The sequence below is a fragment of the Charadrius vociferus genome, unplaced genomic scaffold (assembly GCF_000708025.1).
Source record: "Charadrius vociferus isolate BGI_N301 unplaced genomic scaffold, ASM70802v2 scaffold365, whole genome shotgun sequence".
NCBI lineage: Eukaryota > Metazoa > Chordata > Aves > Charadriiformes > Charadriidae > Charadrius > Charadrius vociferus.
Window position 1 is genome coordinate 3463275 of NW_009648559.1, and position 25702 is coordinate 3488976.

Here is a 25702-nt window from a genome sequence, read left to right on the forward strand (position 1 = left end):
GTGCTGAAAACTGATCAAAACAAAGGGTTGGAAATAGTTGCACACACAAATGCTTTGGTTCCAGAGCTTTAAATCAAATTAAATGGGGGATCAAATTTTCCAGTCACTAAATTCAGTGGAAAGCTCTGTGAGACCTATGCTGCTGTATAGATTTTAGAATCATTAAGAAGCCTAATTCTTCTAACACAGTATAATCTTTTCCTTTCATTATGCAGTACCACAGCTAGTAGCATTTTTTACTGGCTTTATCTACAATGATTGGAGTTTTATTTATTTTTCCAATAGTGTTGTAGCTGCATGTTTTGTCTTACTCTTTGGAATACTTGGTCTGTTTAAGTATTTGAAAAGTATGATTTTGAATCAGTGGAGTGTTTACTCTCACTATGACTATGATCCTTATGTACTTTACAAATATTGTTTTGATACAGCTCAGGATACGGCCAGGTTTCTTTTTATGGCTAAGGTTTGAAGGATCCCCTTATCTGTATCCATAAAAGTATTCTTTTCATACCAAATGGGATTCTGTGGTTTCTGATGAGTAATCAACTCAGCATTTCATTGAGCTGTTGCTTCCTAAGAAGATTTTGCAGTTGACAAAAATTTTACCAACCAGCATAAAATGAAAATAGTAACAAACCGTAAATCCTTTTCCACATAAAAAAGCTTGTGCACCAACCTGCGATCATGCATTTAATTTTTGTGTAGTCTAGCAGTAACAAAGAGTTTGAGTTCTTGACCATGACCCCCAGTGTCAGGTGGCGTACAAGCTCAAGTGAGGAGGTGACAAGAGGCAGCCACAAGGTACAGGTGGGGGAATGGAAGGACTCAGGAAAACTGTGTCAGGCTATGCAATATGCAGCAATGGCGGCTCGTCAGCTATTTAACCACGATTACAGTTGTGAATCTTTTGATATTAAGGCTATAAGGACAGGAACTAGTTGGTGCTTAAATATATAGGTAGTGTAATACCATAATGTGTGATATATGGGTACGGCTTATCTTTCAAATGTATTTAAATCAGGGGTTGAAATGTAAAGTAGAAGCAAAATTTGTTATCAGGTTGGAAGAGAAAAAAATATAAAGATGGTAGCTTTCTGCAAATGCCAATTGCCAGTCATTTAGGATGAACTCTGAAGCAGCTTTTGCTGCCTGTGGTAAAGCATACTGTGCATGTAATTCAAAGGTTCTGCTTAGTATGTTGTCAGTTCTTTACAGTAAATAATATAGAGCCTATTCTGAACTGTAAAACAAGGAACAACACTGGCAGGTGTATGCCAAGCTAGACGTTTCTGTCAGATGGCAGCAAGAATGTGGCTGTTCAGGTCTTGCTGGAGACTTCAGCTAAATTCAGGCCACAGAGTGTCTGAAGCTATTGGGATCCTGTTCTGCCAGGCCAATTAGATTCCCTGTTCTATTTTGTGTCCCAATGGATTGAAAAAAGATTTTTGTTGAAATAAACCTTGGGAAACTGTATTCAGCTGCTAAGGTGAAATTTAAAAAGAACAGAAAGCTGTAGTTATATATTAGTATCTTTACTAGGTCATTTACTGAGTCCACACCTGAAATTCTAGGAGTCAAATGAATTTGCTGCGACTCCTTTCAGTGGATTTTAGCTCATACTCTGCAGTTTGTTTCAAACTCTGCTTTTATTAGCTCAGCCTTCCTGCCCATGAAGTAATTGTCTGAAGGAGGTGACTGAGGTTATAAAATGCTAACTAATCTCACTTTTTGAACTGTGAATGTTTTAGCATAACAAATGATACTATTCCAGTTTAATCCAGCAGGAAGTTGGAAACAGAAGTCAAATTTCAGGTGATGTACATGAATAACTTGCATACAGAAAAATGTCAGTAATTATGTACATGGATTTGAGTTCATGGCAAACATTTGGTGTGGGCAATTTAGGTAAAGCAGGAGAAGTTATTCTAAAAATAGAATAATAATAACATTCTAAAAATGTAATTATTCTATTCTAAAATTCTCAGAATTCGGAAAACATGGGCCAAATTAATCATTGCTGCAGTAGATACTGCATGTTGGACCACTTGAGACAAAGCTGATACTAGTTAGTGCAGTTCCTATTTTCTCAGAGGAGTAATTGCTAAACTCCTTTGTTGAGTTGTAACACTTGCGTATGCTTGATCCCTCTTAATTATCTCTGTAGACAAATTAAAAGTTTTACAGCAAGTTTGTGTAGCTTGGGCTTGCTAGGTAGGCTTTGCAAGAATACCCTGTGATGTTACTTAAAGCGTTAGACATTTTTTGCATGGAAAGGTCAGGGCTTAGGAAATACTGCTTAGGCCTTTTATAGGGCTTTCCTTGGAACAAAAGGATAATGTCCTTCCGTGCTCATACTTAAACATTTTCGGGGGGAGTTTTCCTACCTGTTGTTGCTTGAATGCCTGTGTCATTTACAGAAAAAATGCAAAATATAGTCAATGGCAGTGCAGTGGTGAATACAGGAAACCATCCATTTTATGTTTAATAAGCAAAACCTTACTTTAGAGTGAAATATTGTATTGGTGGAATTCATTGGTGAATTCTCTTGACTCATGTTCTAAGTGTACCTTAAAAGAGCCCAGAACCTTCCATGAGAGAATTTTCTGTATGAACCTTAAAGAGAGTATTTTCTATGCAAAATACTCCTGAATTTATAGGCAGTGTTATTTTCTTGCAACTGCTTGTACTGAAAGACAAAGTCACTCGGGAAAGTGACCTCACTTGCTAAGGTCACTCCTTTGAAACAGAAAATACCAGGGTGGCTGCTGATATGAACTTGTTGCTTTCACGATTGCACAAGCTACTTGTCAGGAACAAAGGAGGAAAAGGCCCCTGCCTCACAGAACTTACAGTCAGGACAGAGAAGGAAAATGGTAGAGTGCAGCAGGGCTGTAGTTAACACCTGAATGTGATTGTGAAGTAGAGAATGAAATGCAGGTCCAGTCTAGCACCTCATTTACAGGGCAGTTGTGTCTTCTGAATGTTTCAGAAGTCTGATTTTTCTTTTTTTTTGGCACAAGTTTAAATTAATCATCTAAATAATTTTGTACAAGAACTTTGAGCATTAGTGTAGCAGCTCTACTGATTTTTAACCTGCCTAAGGGATCTACAGACTGGAGCTAGCTGGGAACTCTCTGACAAAACAGATTTCCATCAGAAAAGGCAGATTCATTGATACTTCAATATTTTGCAAAAGCATCAGTTTTAGTGACTTTCTTCAAAGACATGGGATGGATTCTGACAGGCTTCGTGCCTGATTTCATGGCTCCTGGCGAGCTGTGAGGTCTGTGGCTCTAGGATAGCCTCGACATACTGGATGCCTCCGGAGATCCCCAAAGACCTGGCATATGCCACGGGTGCTTTGAGGGCTTCTGGGCATCATGCCACACAACTGGAAGCATAGGAGCCACGACTCATAAGCTCTGTGGCTTCTTGCTCTGTTATGGCTCCCAGGGCTTTGAGCTCTTCCTTGTTGGTTCACTGGGGCTGATGGGGCAGGGGGAGCCCAGCAGCGCTTGGAGTCATTGCTGAGCCAGGAGTCTTGGAGCTGGGGAGCTGGCGCTTTGAGGCCGAACTGTGTTCTGAAATTATGTAAATGAAGCACTGATTATTTCTAAGAGATTGCTTAAAAAGTTCCCTTCTGTGGGAAGTGTCAGTATCTGTATGGCACAGGGGAGCGCACTGCCTGTCTCCCCTGCCACCTGCTTGGGGAGTTACCTGCAGACAGGATGGCAACCACCTTGTGACTCCCAGAGCTTAGGCTGCATCGGGGCTGTGCTGCAGGTACTTGGGGCAATAGCCTGCTGCTCAGGGCAGCTGCAGGCAATGCCTTGGACTAGATTCAGTGTATTACATATCACATGGAAGCAACTGGTTCCATTGACATTGAAATGGTGGTTATATTCATAACATTTTGGTTCGACAGGGGACTATTTATATGGGAGTACAGCACATATATTACCAGTTTTGTGTACAAACAAGCAAAACTTAAAGACATACATTTATCTATATAAATGTCACTTTCAGCACAGCATAGGATCCACAGAACCTTCAGGCAGATGTCAACATCAGACGAGTTGTGATGTTTTCTTTGTTATGTATTGCATGTGCTCTTGATACACGCATGTCATGAGGAATGGTTATGATGAGGATTCTGAAGTGGTCTTTCTAAAACCTCAGTATTTTAAGGAACCTAAATAGTCGTGTTGTCTTTAATGCTGTGGAGTGCTGTAAAACTACAGGCTTGAGCGCACTGAAGGACAAGGGTTAATTTCAGTAGTAGAAGGCCCTTGAGACTCCTGGAGGGCAAAACCAGTCATTTGATCTATGTTGTGAGTCTGTGTAACATGTGCAAGTGTGTACCTTTATATGGATGTACACTTTAGAATGGCATTTGGTTTTACGCTGCAAAATTATAGACACATGTAAGTGGCCACAGGGAGAGATTTCAAAAAATAAAAATGCCAGCGAAGTTATCCCATGCTTGCTGACTTCTGGATCATGGATCATCAATGAAAGTTAAATTCTGGGCTGCCACTTGGTGCCTTTGGCAGTCTCCCTGTAGATTTCCAGCAGTTCACATTTTGATGTTTGCTGAGAGTGCTCAAGGGTTTGCCTGTTTCTCCTGATGTGACATCACTGGAGTCAGAGATGCAGAGGTAAAATAGGAAAAGAGTCAAATGAATGTTGATTGCTTCTGAGAATTAATTCCACACTGCCTTTCTGAAGGTTCAGTGCATATTAGCTGCAGTGCAGTGGCATGACGGACTGGTAAATATCACTTACTGAGCCCATCATTCATTGCGGAAGAGGACCTGGACCATGCAAATTGGATGATGCTGTGTTTGAAAACCAGACAGCCCGTAATTTTAATCTGTTAAAAAGGATTATGAATGACATCGATGAAATACAGTGTCAATTCTTTGCAAGATGCCTTTTCTCTGCAACAGCAGCTGGAAGCACAGCCCACCAGCAGGCACTGAACGCCTACTCTGAGGCTTTCACCAACTTTGATCTCCTTTCAGGACTGAGCCTAAAACAATGTCCCATTGGAAACCAAAGAGGCAGAACTATTTTGCCATGCAGAGAGTTAAACCTTCCCACACATGTGTTTATTAATGTGAACAAGCTAATACAGCTGTATTAACATCATAATGTTCAGGAGCCTTTAAGCTGCCAACAAACTTGTTTGAAGACAGTCCAGTGCTCCCTGGACACACTTGACTCGCTGTTCCTTTTTCCAGCAAAGTCAGTGTTACAACGTTATAAGAAGATATTCAGAAGTTCCTACTTTAATTTATAGATATTTTTAAATAATTAAAATATGATTTCTTATAAACCAGTAGGGAGAAAATTCAGTTCAAAGTCTCAGCTTTCTCCTTACCAAAGTGCATTGTCTGCTGCTCAGGACTATGGAAGGATCATTCACTTTTCCTGATGAGCAGGCTTGAGAAGATGCGTTAAAGACTGCCTGCAAGCTGTGTAGTGTTAGATTTACTTCCGTTTGGAAAGAGCTGATTCTAAGTTGTGTGTGCCTGTGACTAGATTAATCAAAATCTGGTTTGTAGAATTTGAAGAAACACCTGAAGCCTGAGTATTGAGTGCATCTAGCAATAATGCCCCTTTCTCAGTTTCTTGTTATCTCTATCTTTAAAAATATCAGACACTTTGTGTTTGAAGTCAGATTAAAAAGACAAAAAAAAAAAAAAAATAGTAGTAAAAAGTGCCTGAATAAGAGGCAGAGTCCCAGTTCCCTAGATTTCCCTTAATTAATCTTATATTCCCTAAACTGTGCTCTGGGTTTGTAGGTGCACCATCTGAAAGTGGAGTGTTTCTAATGCCAGTAGTACCCAAGTCAGTGTCATAGAAATTGATGTGAGCTCTGTATCACTGTGATATTTTCCTGTCCCTTGCAGGGATTTGGCGATAGACAGTTATTAAGTGTGACTAGGAACTGAAATTTAAGGAGTGATCAGTTCAATGGCTACTTTTTGCTAGAGGCATGGTATATAGTTTGTTGACCTAGGCAAAGAAAAAGCAAAAACCACCCTGACAGCATGCGATATATCAAAGTTCAGAATTTCTGCGGTGACTAAATCCTATCTAAAAGCTCCTTGATAATTAAAAGATATGCTTCCATTGCCAATCTGCTGTATTAATAAGTCTAATCCTATCCATAAATTATACCTTTCCAAATTAATTTAATTAGGTATGAAAATACTGACTGCTCCATCACCACATTTAAGATCCTTTCTTGCAAACCTTAACTCACATAAATATGTCATTCAAAGCCATTTGACTACTGAGCATGAGTAAGCCTTATGTGCATGAGGAAAGCTTTTTCTGGGTAAGAGCTGTAACTGTGTTTGACTGGGAAGTATTGCCAAGATTTTGAAGTGTGGAGTACTAGTAGGACACAAAATACATACAGATAACTTGTTTCCAAAAATACCTGTTGTGGGTGTTTTGTTTGAAGTGGGAACACTAGTAAATATGACCTGAGGGAACTTATATCTATTTTTATGTGGGTTACTCTAGCAGAAATCAAGCACTTCTTATATAGCACGTAGAAACCTCCCCAGCCACCTGCTTCTCTGATGCATAATTGTCCATTCATGTGCAGATCTGAGGTTTTTCATACTTTTCTACAGTTGCATCGTTTTCAACTTTTTCTTAACTTCTTGGTCATGTAACTTTAACCATACACGGACTGAGAAACCCTCATTCAGCCTGTTCTGCTCCAAGTGCTGTTAGGGTCCTGGCTGCCTTCTAGTTTGCCTTATCCAGCTGACAGCCCTGTGCCTGGGACCTGACATGTTTAAACAGTCTAGTGGACCTTCTCTGAACGTGCTTCAGACCTAAGCCAACAAGGCAGAATAAGGGAACGAGAAGATCTGTTCATACGACTCGTTCCTGTGGAACAGGCAGCAGAAAAGCTACGTTGCACAATATTCAGGAAGGCTGATAGCCATGCCCAGGCAGGAGCAACCTGTTAACATGACTGTTGTTTTTAGGATCTAAGATAGCTGTGGATGAGTTGTGCAGAGGTTGAGTAATGTTTCTCTGCTTGGCTCCACCTTGTGCTGTGCAGACACACCTGGTATTGCAAGGAAGAACTGCCTACCCTACGTCACACTGTGAGAGCACCTGGCTCTCCTGTTCAGCCAGGTGCTGTACCTGCTTGACCTCTCATCTCCTCCAGTGCCTCACACTGCAGTTTATCATAACTGACTTGGGGTGAACGCTCCACCAAACTTCTTGCCTTCTGTTAGAACTCTGAATGGTGTTTAAATGTTGAGCTAATATTCTTTGTGGCAGAGACAAGTTCTTAAAACAGCTTGTGAAGGGGATTTTCCAGATTGTGTCTGTTCCTCTAGTCCACCTTACCATGCTGTTTGGGATGGCTCAGTTTTTAATATTATTGCATAACTTTCAAGAGTAATGAAAAAAACCCAGCAAAATGCATCTTCAAACACAAGTTGCATTATCCCTGGATTTGGCAAATCCCTTCTGTCCACACAGGATTCCCGCGATCAGTGGTAAGACTAACTCAACATACAGATTTAAGAGCAGAGAACAAAATAGGCATTGTGGCAAATATCTCAGTGAGAGACGTAGAAGTCCGAGTATTATCAGCACTGGCTTATCTGCAGTACAGTGTGCAAGCATCCAATTGCTAGGTTATTTCTGACTGATATGTGTCATGTATTGCATCATCTTAATTGCTAACACTCAGGCGTCTGTGCTTGCTTTCCAAGAGGCAAACAGCAGAGCCAGCTCCGGGCCTTGGAAGAACAGGTCACTGCATACTTCACCAGCCTGGAGCTGCCTGCCAGGTCTGCCTGGGGATGAGGAGATGATGATCGGCTGTTTTGGCTTGTGCCGCCCTTCCTGCCTGCGTGGGGAAGGGATGGAAGGAGTGGCAAGGTGAGGAGCAGTTTTAGTGCAGCAAGAGCAGCTCCTCTCTGTAGCAGTTGCCATCACCTTCCACCTCAGCAATGGCAGGGAGAGCAAGCCCTTCCCTTTAGGACTGTTCTGCAGCCCTCAGCCATTCCTCTTCCACTTCTTCTGCCCTGTAAGATCAGGGGCCTCGTCACCTCCTCTCATCCCCAGGGACCCAAGAAGCGGGGGGTGGAGGGGCTATGGAAGTCTTGCCCATTCAAGAACTCTTATCTAGACAGCCTGTCTTCTGAACAAAAACATGTTTTTCACAATTGGGTTATTCCTTTAGAAGGTATTTTCTGCTGGCTTGTCTCTAGCAGTTAAATTTGACTTGTAATTGCAAATGAATGTCCGTTGTCCAGGTTGCTCTGGGAGTAAAATTGCTTACCAGGGCAGTCTTCTGTCATAAAACCAGGGTTGAGATTGTATTTGAAACAAGTAAAGATACTGGTGAAAAACACACTATTAGCAATTAGAATAAAATGAACATTTAATTCATTTTAGGTCCCTTAATATCAGAGCAAGGGATTTCCTTCCACCTTTATCTTCTTACCATTTTTAGTTGAATTCTCTGCTTAGGAGCTCTTTTCATTTTCTTTCAGCTTGGTATTTTACTTTTATCAAGAGGCATACAGATGCAGGGAGGTCATATTTGCTGTAACGCCACTGACAGAACTGGGTTTTCCAGGATTAACTGATTAGAGTTAATTTTACTTCTGGGTGGGAATAATGACACTTCCACTTTTTTCTCTCGGGTATATATTAACTATTTCCCCTGAAATTACTAAATATCGTGTGGTGGGTTGACCTGTCTGGCTGCCAGCTGCCCACCCAGCCGCTCTCTCACTCCCCTCCTCAATAATAAGATGGAAAAGCTTGTGGCTTGAAATAAAGACAGGGAGATCACTTACCAATTACCCTCACAGGCAGAACACACTTGACTTGGGGAAAATCAATGTATTGCCAATTAAAATAGAGTTGGTTGGTGAGAAACCACCCTCCACAGGCTGCAGTCCCTCAGGATACACCTGCTCCAGCATGGGCTCTCCAGGGGAATCCCAGCTCCGGTGCCTGGAGCTGCTCCTCCCCTCCACCCTCTCTTACCTGGGTGCTGGCAGGACTGTTCCTCGCACTTTTTTCCTCACACTCACTGCCTGTGTGGGGTTTTGTCTGCTCTTAAGTCCGTTTCCACAGAGGCGCCCCCAGCTTCTCTGAGGGGCTCAGCTGTGTCCTGCAGTGGGGCCGTTGGGGAACCAGCTGGAACCCACTGTGTCTGGCACGGGGCAGCCCCCCCCTCTCCTCACAGAAGCCCCGTCTGCAGCCCCCGCTGCTACCAAAACCTGGACATGGACACCCAATACACGAGGCTTCTAAAGAAATGTGTCCGAAATTGCTGAATGCCAAACTCTATAGGTATCTGCTCATTAACTAAGTTTGGTCTGGGGTCTCCTGCTTAACTGTGGAAATCTGGTCTTCATCATTGTCTCCCAGAACACCTACTTGTAGCCAGCTAAATACAGTACTGGGGAGCTAAGAGAAAGATGGACTGTCAGAAGGGTGGAAGTGCAGCTGCAGGGACCCCACGTGCGGGACCCCCAGCCTCTGGGGGAATGTCCTTTTGGCAGAGAGGTTTTCACCATGCAGGCTTTTAGCAGCTTTTCCTTGTCTCAGTGAGCGTGAACATGCTGACATGAGCGTGTGTGATCCAGCTTTTTAGTCTTGCTAAAGGCTCTTAAAAACACTCTGCAGGAAATAAGGTGGCACAATGTCAGTGACCTTCATGCTGAAGACAGGGTTTCCCAATTTTGAGGTAATTATCCTGTTCTGGAAGCTCCTGAGGGGCTTATCGCATGCTCTGGTGGTGTTCAGAGAGCTGCACATGCACTGCTGTTAATTCCTTTGGGATTTGAAGCAATACCTGGGGTGATCTGAACTTACACTTTCCTTTGGTCCATAGGTTCTTTCAAATGAATACCCACATCCTACTCCAGGTTGTGCAGCCTTAGGTCCTATTCCTGGGTCCTCTTCTGCAGCTTTCAACCCCACTGCTGACTGCAGGGCAGCTGTAATGGGAGGTCTTCTGCCTTCCTCTGCAGCTTGTGAACCCCCTTCATGTTACAGACCCTCCACTGACAAACCAGGGGCTCTGTAGGAAGCACACCAAAGACAGCTTTGGGGCTTTCTGCCTTTTTATTAAAACTTGCAGGTTGGGATGCAGCAAAATCTCCAGTCAGAAGTGGAGAGGGTGGGAGTGAGCAATAGAGCAGCAGGCAGCTATCTGTCAAATGCATGTGGTTAGTCCAGCAATCAGATGTCACTGCTGAAGCGGGTGAAACAGCCCTCTTGGCAGCAAGTCCAGCTTGACTTTGTTGAACTTGTGAGTGGAGGCTCAAACTGCTGGCAAGGTCAGCAGTAAATGTGTCACTAGGCATAGAGCTTGCTCTGGGTGGACTGATGGTCACTCCCTCACTGGAGATGAGCCACACTGACGTGTGGTTATTGCCCAATGCTGCTTTGTAGCTCTTTTTTTCTCCAAGCAATATAGTTATGAACGGTGCATCGCTGTGAGGGGGCTATGGACTTCCTGAATGTGATGACAGTGAAGAATCTTTTGGTATGCTGGTTTCTTTTCTAGTTATGTTTCTGAAACACTAGCTGGGCAACCAGAGGGGTTCTGAGAGCATAATGCAGCCATGGTGCATTTTCCCTCCTGTTACTGTGCCTGATTCTTTGATTTTTTGCTGAATTGGATTGATCGAAAAGCGTGTTTCATCAAGTGCAGCATAGAAGTGCACTCCTTCATGTACACAGTGAAGTCCAGTAGGCAAGTGCATGTACCATAGATCAGGAAGCCTGCTTTATAGCACCAGAACGTACAAAATACACATCATATAGAGAGTATTTGAACACTAAGGTGGCTGTGAAAGATTGCTTTCTCTTCTGGATACTTACTCTTTCCCTTGCCTCCCTGTCTTATCAGCATTATCTCTTGCTTACTCGGTCTTACTTACTGTGTCATTTTCTTACCACCTCCTACCTCTCCCTTTCCCACCTCTGAATACATCACTTTTTTTTTTTTCCTATAAACTAAAGCATTGTCCTCACCTGAATTAGTATGTCCTCACTTGACATTTTTGGACTTGGCTAAGGAACCTGTATCCCAAAGAGGTCAAATGCTGGGATGTTACAAACTACTTTTGCTATTTCCTACCTTGTGTGAGCTGTTAGTTGAGTTTTAAAGGTACTCCTTTCACTGGTGTGGATGCATCGGATGTTCTCAGTTCTGGCACAGGCATCAACCACAATAGGACCTTTGAATCCTTTTGAAAATTTTCCTTTTAATACTTCCCTTTTTCATGGAGGCATTATGAGGCAGTTGGAAGTGCAACTACAATAATTATGAACTAATATAAACGATGGCATCTTCAAAGTCCTGAAATAAATGTATACAGTTCAGCAAGGTTCCCTCTCATAGCCATTCATTGTGAGAGTATTAAAACTTAAATAACTTAAGAGGCTGTTATGAAGGCAGAGCAAAAAGCAGCATTTTTCAAAACAGGAAGTAGAGCAGAACAATTACTATTTAATGATACTGGAATTGGAAAATGTATGATGAAGCAGGAGTGTCAAGTTTACTGTGCAGATTGCTACTAGGGCAGGATGCTTTTTGGCAGAGTTTACCCAATTTCTGTTTTTCTGCTTATACATCTATCCTGGTGATATGAAAGGATTCCAGTAAAAGCTAATCCAATTCATGGAATCCCCCATCTCTCCCCCCCTTCACCAATCTAAGGCTTGTTCACAGCACTGCTTCAGTTTTTCTGCTTCAAGGACAGCAAGATGGTTCTCTTCGCATATCAGAATGCTGCAACCCTTTACAGGCTAGTTACTGCTATGGGATGGTCCTCATTAGATGAAATAACCCAGAGGTTGTTGCTACATTGCAGCATGTCCTCTGACAATGCTGCCTTTACTTAAGCAGCCTTGGTTAAGAATGTTTTTTACTGCTTTGAAGATCGTTATATCAAATATCAGTCAAACCAATATCAAAATTTCTTAGCACAATTAGTGACTGGAGAGACAGCACAGGACTCCAATCTTCCACAATACTAAAATATCTTTATGTATTTGCCAATAACCTCATCCAAATTGACATCAAAAGTGGCTTCATCTGAATCACACACAGTCTCTTATTTTTCTTGTATTTTCTCTCCCTGTAACCTAAAAACCCAAATTTCAATTTTGCCTGCAGTGAGGAATGTTATACCAAGCACTTTATTTAAAGATTGCTCATTTTCCATGGTAGTTTTGAAAAACAAATCTATTTTGGAATCCTTCTGCGTGTACTAGCTTATATGATCTGCATGTCTCTATACTTACTGTCCATTAGCCTGGGGCATTTACATGGAAAGAAATTTTCTGTTCCTTAAAAGCACATCTATGCCATGTTCCAGTCTCCTACCTAAAGTTATAGTCTTTTGCATACGACATTGCAGTTTGGTGTGCAGATGATGATGACATCTCCAGCAGAGGCCTGGCTCCAATTGGGGAATCAATGCCATGAGCAGATGAAGCCTTGGAAGACATCTATTCAGCTTGAATGGGAATTTTTATAATAAAGATTGACAGATGAGAATATACAGAGATTTAGGGTATGTGGTGTATGAGCCAGAAAATTCTATTTGCAGGCAAAGTGTACCACGATTATTCATTCTCTCTTGAAACCTTCTGTAGGTTAAAAAATGCTCTTAATTCAAAGTGAAATGGATTTTGAATATTTTAAGTATGCTAAATTGTTCAGGCAGGCACTTAACAGTTCTGTTCCTATTCACTTCTGCACTGATACTGCCCTGCCCGATTGACAATGCAGGCAATATGACCACTGGTTTTTTTTTCTCTTTTGGGTGGCCAGCGCTTTTGGCCCTTTTGCCTCTTTGTTGCAGCTTTTCTCTACAGGATTTTTTTTTCCATTTACACTTTAATCTGAGTTCTTGTAGCTCTGTGATTTTCCTGAATGGTATTTTGCAGTCCAGATTTTTACAAAGTGTTTCTAGATGTTCAGTGTGCTCTTTAAAAATCATAGCCTGTTTAGATCTGGTGGAAGCCTTGGGAAGAAAAAAGTGTTTGGCAGGTTTATTTTCAAGAGAGCAAAGACTTGCAGTGAATATTATTGTAGGATTGAAATGCAAATGTTCATTTCTTCTCTATAATCCCTTGCAAGAAATTGAACTGTCCTTTACATTAGCTATTGCCTGGGTATATAGTACTTGGGAATTTACCAGCTCTTGGGAGAGAATTCCCTTTAGCTTAAATCAGAATACCTCACTGATACTGGATCTTCCATAATTCTGGCAGTGAAATACACCCACCTCCACAAAGAAGCAGATTTTTCTTCATTGTCACCAAGCTCACTGACTGTCTCTCATTTGCTGAAGAGAGAAGCCAGACTTGCTAAAAAAGTTGTGATATTTAGCAACATTTGTTATAGTCACTACATCACCCTGCTGCTTTGCTTTCTGCCTTTGCTCACTGACAAATGACAGAGTAGTGCAAGCAATATGTAACTTGGCTCCGTTTGTTTTGATAAATGCAGCATCTAAGTGAAGATTTTTTTTCAACACCATACAAAGAAAGGAAAGAAGGGTCAGTGCGATCAGGTAATCTGGTACAAGCTCACCCGCTCATTTCTGAACCAAAGTTCAAATTTATTTGAACTGTTTCATCTTGAACTAAGTAATACGACCTTGTTTTAAAGATCAAGTGGTGGGGATTTGCCACTTCTGTGGTGAAACCTGCCATCCTGGTTTACGCTGCTCTGCTATTCTCATTTCAGGAGCTTGAGCTATTTGGGATCATGAACTGAGTTACTACTGTCAGGGCATGATCCAGGTTTTTATTTACTTGTTTTCTGTAGAGGTGGATGCAATAGTATGTCCTAAACATAAGCTGTGTTATGAATACCAGGAACACACACAACAAAGCAAATCTCCTACCCATGGTAAGATCCAAGAGGCATCTCCACAGTCCTGCCAGTCAAGCCTTAATCCAGAAAAATAGCAAGCCATATTGTGATTGTTCAAAACCTCGGGCAGGTTTTCATAAGATCTGTTAAGTTGAGAAAAAAAAAAAATAGACATTTTTATCTGTGCTAGACTGGCTGTGTAAAGAGCCCACTGTGTAAAGACCCCTCCAGAGAGAGCTTGTGGGGGGAGGTGATGTCTTAAAAGGGCGGGTGTTGGTCTGCCTGATATTCTCTTTTGCAAAAGCAATAGGTCTGTTACCTATGTGAGGAGCTATGCTGAGCGTTAGGGTGACAGAGTTCAGTTTGTCCTTCAAGGCACAGGTCACAGAACTCAGGAAAACTGATGTTAGTAGAGACCAGTGTCTCATCTTGACTTTAGTTGTATGGTCAATCCGACTTCTGAATTGAAAATTTGGGGATTTTTTTAGCATTTCTGTTAGGGACTTAGGTATTGAAAGCATGAAGAATCCAGCTTATTGCTTGCACAGTTAGAAGAGAGAGACTGCTGGCAACAGAGGTCTAAACCGACGTTCTGTTTTCTGTACTGGTAGGTTGTTTTGATGTAATTACAGGGTTAGATTTAGGATTAAGATTTGGTACTGTGGTGCTGAAGGTGTCTCAACAGGGCCTTATGTTTTACTCCAAGGATTGATTTTTCTGGCCTGAACGAATGTTTACTTTGGTTTTGGGTCAATTTTGACTCAAATTGACCCAATTTTAGAAAAGCAAGGTTGAAGATTCCATTTTTTTCTGGACTCTGGAGAGCACATAGAAATGGGAGGCAGCTGGTGCAGATAAATGCTGATGTCAGTGTTCCTGGAGTTTGGGGAACAGTTCTCTGGGTACATCTGAGGATGTGGCCTTATTGTGTTGGGTTGTGGGGTTTTTTTTTTGTTTGTCATGCTAGCTGACTAGGTAAAAATATCAGCTTCTCTGCATCCAATCTAAGGACTCTACCATGCTCATTTCTATCTCATCAGATGATCTTTACCCCGAGGAAAGAGCGAGGAACCAAATGACAGCTGCGGCTTTTCAAAGTCATAAAAGAGGGAAATATGTGTGTATGTACTTATTTATTTATTTTCTCTCCCTATTCTGTATTTTATGCTGAGGCTATGAAGCCTATTGAACTTTTTTTTTTGAGCCCTTAAGGTATATCCAATGTCACTCAGACATCAAAGCTCCAGAGCTGAAATGGAAAGAGAGCAACCAAATTGCATTTAAAGGTTAATAAAATAATGCTTGTGTTTTCTGTTGTCACGGAATACTAAAAAGAAAAACATTACCTCCATGTTTACAAAGGCGAACAGAAAATAGAGAAATGTGAAGTCAGCTGTGATTAGCATTAGCCTTTGTTCTAAAAATGATACATCCTTGTGTTATCAGAGACAGGATGGGCTCTTGAAACTATACTTTTTTGTTTTGCCAGGTATTAAATGATCTCAGTGGCCACTGATAACTCTATAGTAGTTTATGAGAGCTTATTACTTCTAATTTAAAACTGAAGGTTTAACCTAATATGAGGATTTCCTGTCTTTATTCTCTGGGAATCTGTCTGGCTTTTGTGTCCATAAAGCTGGATACTACCATCCTTATACTGCTCATATAGGCTATGCTTATAGTAGGCACAAAGAATAAAATGAGGGAGGTTATAGCTGTATAACATAATTGCATAAATATAACCAGCCCCTTTGACTCATATGTCTGAGTTTAACTTTGGTCCCGTTCTGTCCTCAAAGCACAGATGCAGTTTTGTGGATGTAACTGAGGAGGGAACAGAGCTTGTAACTTGGAAGCTATACAGTGTGTGAAAGCAAGTTAAAACTCCAGAAGAATTGTTGGTTCTTTTAAAGTTTTGTCCTTCTCTGTTAACTACTAGGCCCACTACGGCAGTGAAACATTTCTTTCCTATGGCTTGTCACAGTGCAGGCCAAAACCCCAGACTGCTTAGTGGAATCAAGATCCTCTGGGACTTTCAGTCCTGTCACTCACATTATCCATGAAGCAGAGGTCACTGAAGTCTAGGCGAGCAGAAAGTATTAGTACAGTGATCAGAGCTTGTGAAGTCCACTGAATTATTTGAAATTCCTCCTGCAGTGATGTCCAAGTACCAATCTGATGGACTTGCCAAGCCTTGGGTCTTACTTAAGGACAAAAAAAAGAAAAAAAAAAAAGAAAAAGACATGTCGTGGTAGCTTGGAGGCCCAGCTGAATCCAGTAAGGAAGATACTGGCAAAATTTGCAGTGCATTTAATTATGATTCTTTTTCCCAGGAGTATTATAAAGTGATCTGTTATGTGCATCTGCTTGTTCTATTTCTGTTTCTTAGCCTGAGATTCCTAACACAGGAGGCAATAACCCTGCATCGTGTTAGATCATATCATGTCACATTGAATGTTGACCTTGGCTGACATAACGTGACATGCTACAGTTGAAGTAACGCAACGCGAGCCAGTGTATCATGTGCTTAATGTTAATCTGAAATTATTATCTGTGAACATAGCAAAAGGTTTGGATAGTGTGTTGTATGGATCTGCCCTCTGTTCCTCAGGCAGTCTGAGCTGCATGTGTTCAAGCTAACCACCAAAAATAACAGAGAGAAAGAAGAGGGGCAAAAGCTAGACAAGTGTTTCTAAGAGGGTTAGTAACAAAGATACTAGTCAGTTTAGTATGGGTCTGCAGCTAATCTACTAAAAGAGATTGTATGCCCCTTGACACCACAACCACCACAGTGGAAGCGTGACCCTGCAATGGGAGCACTGGCTATGAATTAATTGCGGTCTGGAGTTTTTGGTATAGAAAGCTGTTCATACACATTTCTGAGTAGATTTCTTGTTGAAGGTATTGCTGAATATATTTATTGATATTACTTTAGTTAAAACAGTTAATGTAAGTGTTGGGCCTTAGGAAGTTAATCAATTTTGTAACATTTCCTTTGTTCATGTTCTTGCTTGATCTTTTGACCCACTGCAAAATTGTGCCCAATACTACGTGGGTTGATCTCTGTTGTTTTCCTAGGGAGACTCAGACAAAACTCTGTGTGTCTTCTTGGAAGATATTCTGTAAATTACATGTCGGATTAAAGCATGCCTGTGAAGTAATTGGTTGATTTTAAATATTAAAAAAAGTAATAGTCAGTGCTAGAATTGTCTATTGTTTCTTCAGTGGTTTAGCAGTGCTCAGAGCCTCTTTCTGTTTCTCCCATCATATGCTCCTGTAACAGGATCATGTTTAATGCGATCACTGGCTGGCTGACTTCTTTGTGCCATCTTCATTCTTATTCAGCTAGCTCTAACTGACAGGAGATATTATTCTTGACTTTTTGTTAGGCCAATAATTTCAGTCCTTGGTGCTTAAAAATTAGCCTTATAAAGCCGTAAGTGTGCATCTGCTTTGGTGAAAGCACTAGGCAACCCAAGCTGTAAGCATTTTAAAAATGAGCTAACAGTGTACCTAGTGGCTTAATTTGATGAATGTTGGCATGTAGATTTGCTGCAGATGATAATCAAACATCGGTTTTATTTCAAATAGGGGCAAAAAGGACTCAAAAAAAAAAAAAAGGTACCTGGGTACACAGGATTTTTGAATGCTGTAAATCTTGAGTGCCATAAATCAAGCTTTAGAGTATCTTAGAGCACCTAGTAAGAAAAATGGAAGCTTTATCTTCTTCCTTTGGAGGAAATGCCTTTCCTTACTCTGAACCGCCCTTTTGATCATAGATCAGTGCTGCATTCTTGGTTATACTGAGCCTCATCGTGCTCACATTGAAGATAACTAAAAATTCCCATACTCTCGAAGAGTACAGGTCTGGACTGTAGCTAGTAGAGTAGCAGTTTGTGTGTGAAACTTTCTCCTATATCATCTGCAAATCCTCAAGACTTTCCTAACTGAAATTATTTAATGAAAGCTACTTAGTCTCTTATGTCCTTTTAGTTTTCTCTGTTCCTGTTAATCTCTAAAACTATAGGCAGAAATATTTTCACAAGTTTATAGCAGAAAGAGTAGCACTGCCATATAACCTAATAAGATGAAGTAAAGGATGATGATTTGTCATTGTCACTGCCAATATTCTAAAAAAGTAATTAAAAAGAAAGAAAATCACAGGTATGTTCTCTGACTCTGGACTAGACTCAGCTGTGTTGAGTTAATCAGGTTTAACTAGCAAGCAGTTGAGGTAGGTAACAGTCTGATCTGAGTACTTTGCTGCAGATTATTGTGGGATCTTGATCAAAAAACAAGAGAAGAGTTGAAGCAGAACAGCAACAGATTTGCAAAGAAAGTAAAGGCTTATTGCACACGGATTTCCCACCTCCTGTTTAAAACAATATCAAAAGCATGGCAAAATCTGTTTATTTTGCTAGAATTAAGGAGGCTTTGAGATTGTCAGTTGCCAGGCTCAAGTGGGTTGTCAAAGCACAGAACTCAGAAAGCTTAATGGTATTTAATGTCACTAAAAATTGGGAAACTATGGACAAACCAGGTTATTTTGAACACTAATTTCCGGAGAGGAGCATCATCCCAGACCTGAACGCAGTCAGGAATAAAAAGACATTTTCTTCAAATGTCAAGCTGAAGAAAAACACCAACAGCATTGCAAGAACAGAACTATTGCGCATGAATTTTCAACTCTTTAGTATATATATCAGCAGTTACAATAATTAAATATATATACAGAAAGGGGCTTTATCCCTTTATAGGCAGCGTTGCTCAGCAAAAGGGGTGTCAGTTGAATAAAATACTGGAGGAAAGGCCATAAAATGGCATGCAGCAGATTGTTGATGACACCTGGAGTTGCCAAAGAAGGATAGAGCGAGCGTGAGGAAGAAATTGCATTTCTGTGTACAGTAACCTCTGACCAGCCAGATAAATCACGGCTAGTCAGAAGTTATTCCAGGGCTGGAAACTCGAGGGCAGCGTGCAAGGCAGAGACACTTGAGCTGCTGTGAGAGGTTTTCTATTTGGGGAAGAAAGTACAAAAAGAGAAAAAGAAGCTTCATGAGAGAAATAGGATGCTGGAGTTAAGGGAGCTTAAATAAAAACTCAAGAGGTGCAGGGAAATGTAACTTGTGGCTTTTCCTTCATTACTTTATTCCCTTCTCTTTGAAGTTACTTTGAACATACTGTAAGACTGAGAGCAGTAAGTACTGAGAGAGTTCAAGAAAAAGTCCCATTACAAGGGGAGTGTTAAAGGTCTAAGGAAAGTAATGTCTTTGCAATTGCAAATTCTTTGTGGAACAGCACGGCATGCATGATTGATTTAGAACTTATTATATATAGTGTCAGTAGAGCAAATAATTCACTAGAGTCTTTGTCCCAGAGCAAAGTCTAACAGCACACATCCCCCCACGCTTGCCATGTCCCACTGTATTCAGCATGACTTTGCAAACGTCTGTCATGGGACTGGGTCTAGAACAAGAATAAACCCAACCCCTCTGGAAGAATGTTCCAGAAATAACATGGGACTACATTTGGAAGAGGCTGTGGAGAATGAGTTTCACTGCACCTCCAAAAAGGGTCGGACATGTTCCCCCTCCTTTCCCCAAAAAACCAAAAATAACTAAAGACTCATTAAAACCCTCCTCCCTAATACTTTACTGTCATGATATTCTCATTCTTCCCTTAATTTACCTTTTAAATTTTCTAATATTCATTGGTAGTAATTCAGCGGCCCGAAGATACAGGCCTCCACAACGCGTAGCTTGCTGAGGTGTCTTGTCCGCAGGGACCCAGGCTTGATCCCACCAGGGCATTGCTGCCGCGTTTCCCCATACTGCAAAGGTATCTCACGATGCTGGTTCCTCTCTCTATTAACTCTCTTGCTCACTAGCATTGAAAAAAGTACTTTCTAGCCAAAAGATGCTGAAAGCTAACCTCACCGCTCCTGCCCAGGCTAGCTTTTTTACTCTGGTAGGAGGTGGTAGAGCGTGCTGAGAAGCGGCTACAAGAAGCTCTGCTTCAGAAGTGGATAGTGTCTTGTCTTACAGATAAGAGATCTTTTCTCTCGGTTTTGTGTTTCTGTGTGCATTGTGCAAATGATAAATATTGACCATTTGCAGAGCATCTGTTCTGCTGAAGGATCCCAAAGCCCTTCACCAAACAGTTCACATGTAGGACTGCAGAAATTCAGTTAAGCTGTTCCTGAGAAGCTCTGAAATCATTCTCCTAAAGCCCCCATAAAAACAGGTTCTCCATTTTTCAAGTCTGACTTGAAGATGAAGGTGGAATTAAAAATCCACAGGCATTGCATTCTCTTTGCAAAGAAGGGAAAAAGCAGATGGAGTTGCTTTTTGTGTGTGCTTAAAAGCAATGAAAACTTGTCGATATTTTTCATTTGAATTTTCATGAAGAGCTAAGAAACTCTGCTGATGCTGGAGGGGGCAGGAAAATGTTGTGACTTTAACTGGCAGAGACATATTTGAACGGTTATTGACAAAGAACACAGTGCCTGGAATGTGCTTGGGCTGAGCAGAGTGAAGATGTTTGACGTATTGGCAATACAGCACAGGGTCGAGGGGTAACAGATTAATGTTGTGTTTCACAGTCCAGGCTAATACTCATTGCATGCCTTCGTATGCTCTTTGTTATTGCACGCATTTGGAAGGACAAACCAGCTCTGGGTTAGTTAAACCTGTGCACTGATTCTAGCATAAAGATGGCTTATTTTGGTTTAATCAATTAGGCACAAGTGTGAAGTAAATCTAAATAAGCTATTTTTAGACTAAATTGAGAGCATCATGCAGGAGTTTGCATTGTTTTAATTAAAATAAATTAAATTTCTTAACTGAATTCAGGGCAACAGTGAGTGCAGGAGGGAAGGAGTCATTCCCAGCTCAGTGAGTCGCAGCGGCCTGTGACTGTGACCACCGTGGCCTATCCATAAGCATACGTCACAGCCAGGCCCAGTGGCTCTGAGTATGCTTGGAAAATCTCAAGGCAAGAGGCAGAGATTACAAGAAGGAAAAAAACAACCCACAAAACCCTTAAAACCCCACCTCTTGGCTTGGTGCTCTCCCTGGCTGGCTGCTCCCTGGAACAAGTAACAAAACCGACTCTGCTTCTAGCAGGAGAGACCAGGAAGCCAGGGGATACTTTTCAACCCTACAGATACTTTTAAAGAATGGGAAGTAAAGGAATGAAATGGAAAACAGATGACAGACAGAGGCTGGTGAGAACAGAAGGAATGCAGTGCAGGCAGCCTGTTTGTCTCAGAGTAGCTGACATGCATGCCCATGGAAGTGGCCAAGCCTGTCAGCAACAGTGTCTTAAAATAATGGAATAGTAATGCATCTCTTCTGGAAGGTGCTGAGCACTTTGGCTTCATAGTGTCAGTGCGCTGTGTAGGACCCAGCCCTCAGTTACAGGCATTACACATAGCTTTGCAGCGGAGGACAAGTGTGGTCCACAGCAGAAGTTTGCACGGGAGGTACCTACCGAATGCAGAATCACGTGCCTGGTGAGATGGGCACGTGCATAAGAAACAGCTCTGGGGGGGTGTGAAAGCAGAATGCAGTCAGAAAGCTCCAGTTGCCGAGTTGTGATTTCCAAACCCCTCTAATACCTGGTTGAAGGATTGTTATAAATGGGTTTTGTCTCAATGTTGAAGCATGCGGACAGACTTTTGCATGCTTACATGTTTTCTGTCCAGAGCTGTTGTTTTCAAGGCAAAGAGCCCTTCTTTAGCGTGGTTCCCTGTGTTGTACATATTTCATAGATAAGGAGCTGGCAATAGCAGATTAATGATGAGAAATGTTCTTCTGCTGCCCCCAGATGATGTTCCTTAACAAGCACTTGCACATACTCATGAAATAGCAGAAAGGAAGAGACCACAGTGGGAATGGGTGGGCTGATGCTCAGGTGCTCCATCCCTATGCACTCAAATGCTGTGATTGCAACCCCAGCTTCTGCTGAAATCACGGGGAGTTTGCCATTAATGCCATGGGATTCAGATATGGGCACATTCACTGGCACATTGAAAGTCATGTGACGCCTCTAACAGAAATAATGTAGGTGGGTACAGATTCCCTCTTTGAGGTCCAGGCAAGTACAGATGTGAGGGAAGCAGGGAAGAGTTTATCCAAGCTCCATTCAAAAGGCAAGGCAAAATGAGCAGTATTTGATTACAGCCATCTGACAGTGTGACACGGGTGGCTGGCTGAGTTAGGAAGGCTTTGCTTTGGAAAGACACCACCTGGTTCTCGATTCAGAATCACTGGAGCATATTGCACTAACTACGTAGCTGTAAGTGTGCTAAGAGGCTTGTACCACCTTAATAACACTGTGTGTCTACATGGTGATCCCACTTTTAAAGAACTCACGTGAGGAGAATGAACTGTGATGATGATTTAAGGCTGTTTTTCTATCAATATAGCACTGTTTCTGTGTTGGGAGATGTTGTTACACTGCTGCTCCAGATTGCATACCTAACTGCAATGGTTATGTTGGTAAAGAAGCTCTCTGTAGACCAAGGAAACAACCAGCATGAAAAGTGGGTCTGCAATGCAGCAGTGGTGAGCTCCCGTCGCTGGGGTGGGCTGATGTTCAGGTGCTCCATCCCTCCGCGCTCAAGTGCTGTGATTGCAACCCCAGCTTCTGAAATCACAGGGAGTTTGCCATTAATGCCAGTAAAGTTCACCCCTAAATTTCTCAGATAGCCTCACCTATACATGTCTATCCATCCCCACTCCCCAAAGCCCCTTGGAGAAAGTCAAATGGTGGTTAGCAGTTGACTTCCCTTCTTGTGCTTGCTCTGCTCCATGGTATCTGAGCGTGTCACCTGTGCATTATCACATCTTATACCTTGTTTGAACAGAAACAATTAAAAATTTGTTAGACAATATAATTGTTATTGGAAGAAAAGCAACTGATTTAGGCAAGAGAATTTTCTGTTTACTTTCAAGCTTTTGGGAAGTTATTGACAGACTATGCAATTTAAAAAAAGAACTGAGCTTCTTCCCAAGACCTTTTATAAAGAGGCCTTGTCCAGCTCTGAATTTAGGAAATGTAGCCTATTTTCTGAGTTTTGCAGTTGAGGTCAGCCTGTCTGTGATTGTGAGTATCACTAGACTTTGGCACTGTGCTGATTTAAGCCCTAGGGCACACATTTAAATTGTCACATATAGTGTGTCTTACACTGACATCTTCTTCTGTAGAAGTGAAGGATAATACAGCACTTGTGCTGCAGAGTAAGACAGTGCTCTCTCCTCAAGCATGAAAATTGTCTGCAAATTTCAGACATGTTTTCCTTGATTGTGGCCCCTAATCAAGGGGAAAGCCAAAGTTCATTTTACTAGGGGATGAACAATGCTTGGCAGTGTAGAGAATGTTAATGCAGTTAATTATTCCTAATGCTGTGTCTGTCCTCTGAAGAGTTCAATATCTCTGGACAAGGCTTTAGTGATCCACAGCCACTGTGTGGTTTCACCCAGGGAATATTGCCTCCTCTGACCAGTTTGTAATAAGCTGTCCCTCAGTCTGCACTCTCCCCCTGCTTTGTGGCATGTCACATCTGTTAGGGTAAAGTTGGGTGGGTGGTTTTAAATAGGCTTTGTTTTGTTACAGAGCTGATCGTTATATTGTACTTTCTATTGTGTTTGGTTTCTTCACACTCTGTATATAAACTTTTGACAGTGTTAAGTGGGGAACCTAAAACTAGAAAAAATCCCAAACTTTTACCTACATGGGGGAATTTATAATAGTGCTCAGTATCAGCGGGGTCCCTAGGACATGCGGTAGGAAAGCAAGCCTTATGTAACTTGTACACTGATGGGAATAAATTATCTTTGATAACACCTGTTTGCTGATACAATTCTGTTGTAACTTAGTAATAGTGATATGTTTCTCTAAGTTATAGTTTTTATTAGACTTACTTAGTCTAGAACTTCATGTTGTTTGTTAGAGTGTCTGGGAAATCTTTATTTTAAAACCATATATCTCTATATATAAAATTTCTCTGATACTTGAAACAAAACAATTGATGAAAATACTATTTTGCCAAAGTTATCAGAAAAATCAGCAGCATAACTATTTTTCTGTACTTGAAAACTATTTTTTTTTAAGTATGTCAGTTTTGGGACAGGTCCTGTAAATGAAGAAGATTTGTGTGTTTTACCCTGAATACACTCTTTTTGCTATGAGGAGATTATTAACGGGCCATATTCCTTTATCTGAGAGTTTATAGGGCCATATCCTGTTCTAGTCCTTTGTGTCATAGTTTTACAGCTGTGTTTTTGTTGTTGGTTTTGTTTCAAAACAGCCAGTGATTTGAATTGCCTTTATTTTGGAAGTTGTCCCCCTAATGAATGTATGGTTTGTTGATAGCTGGGTGCAGTGCTATCTTGATCAGATGCTCCAAGCAAGGCACTGCAGTGCAGGCCTGTAGAGGAGCAACACCGAAAATAAGATGCTTTGCAGCAGAGCAGATGGGTGGAGCTTGGGTGACTGATTCTACCTCTGCACAATAAGCTGCCTTCTCCGTTCGACTCCCAGTGTACTTTCTTTGACTCTTCTGAGCTGAATCAGGTACTCGTTCCTAAGCTCCTGATGATGTAACTGGGAATCCCAGTCCAGTGTAGCGACGGCTTGAGAAGTGAACACACTGGGCTGGGTCCAGCCTCAATTACAACACCCTGACTTTACTAGAATTGCATTCCGCTATATTTTAAAGAATTTTTTGAAATGTTCTGTTAAAAAGTACTAAGTTTTTAAAAAGAAAAATATCTAAAAGGATCTCAGACATCCTAGAGGAGATGTTATTGAAAGTTCTCACACAGAACTTTAAAGTAAAAAAAAAATGTTTCCTTCAGCAAGAAGCCATAGTTAAAAATTGGCTTCTAGGAACAGAGAATGATTAATGAACTCCCTCTTATTTAGTGCACTAAGCCTTCTTGAGATTTAAATGTCTGCTATGGAAAATGTCCACAATTTGGAGTGAATTATTAAAAGAAATCAGGCAACATACAGGGCTTGTGGTTTCTGTTCAGAGCAGAAGATAAAAAGCATCTAGATTTTACAATTATTATTATTTTATTTCTAAGTCTATTTTTCGTACTGAATTCTTGACATATGTACTGTTAATTAGGCAGTAATGATTTTCTTTCATTTGTGCTGCAAATTACACCAATAATTATGCTTTTATTCACAGAATATATTTTGTTAACTGACCTTGGGTTTAGTGTAGAATACAAAATGAGGAAGAATTGTTAAGTTCCAATTGACGCTTTGAGATTCCTAGGGAATTCTGCTTTTGTTAAGTTTTGAATTTCAATGTTGGATACACCGACAAAGGTATACAACAGAAAGGTTTTAACTAACTATATTACTTTGACAGAAGTCACTGGGTTCTACAATTAATTCTCACCAGTAGATCAATGTACTTCATACGCTGCAAGTCATTCTGACAAGATGAAACAAATACAATCGTTAGTGAAATCCTGATAATTTGGAACAACAGGCTGTGAAACTAGGTCAGTTTACATCTTCTTTGAAATATTTTTCCCTCCGTCGTATTTCTTACTTGGCTAATCTTGATAATGCATTTGACATCTTTGGTGACTGATCATATGCTAATTTAAACTCACATTGTATGTGTAAATTCAGAACAACATGGGGAGATGTTTCAGCATGATGATGAAAAAATTTTAACAAGTGAATTTGACTGAAATATTTTTCTGTTAAAATATCTACTTTTTTTTTTCTAGCCTGCACAGTGTAAAGGGAATCTGATTTTTGTTGCTTGGAGAT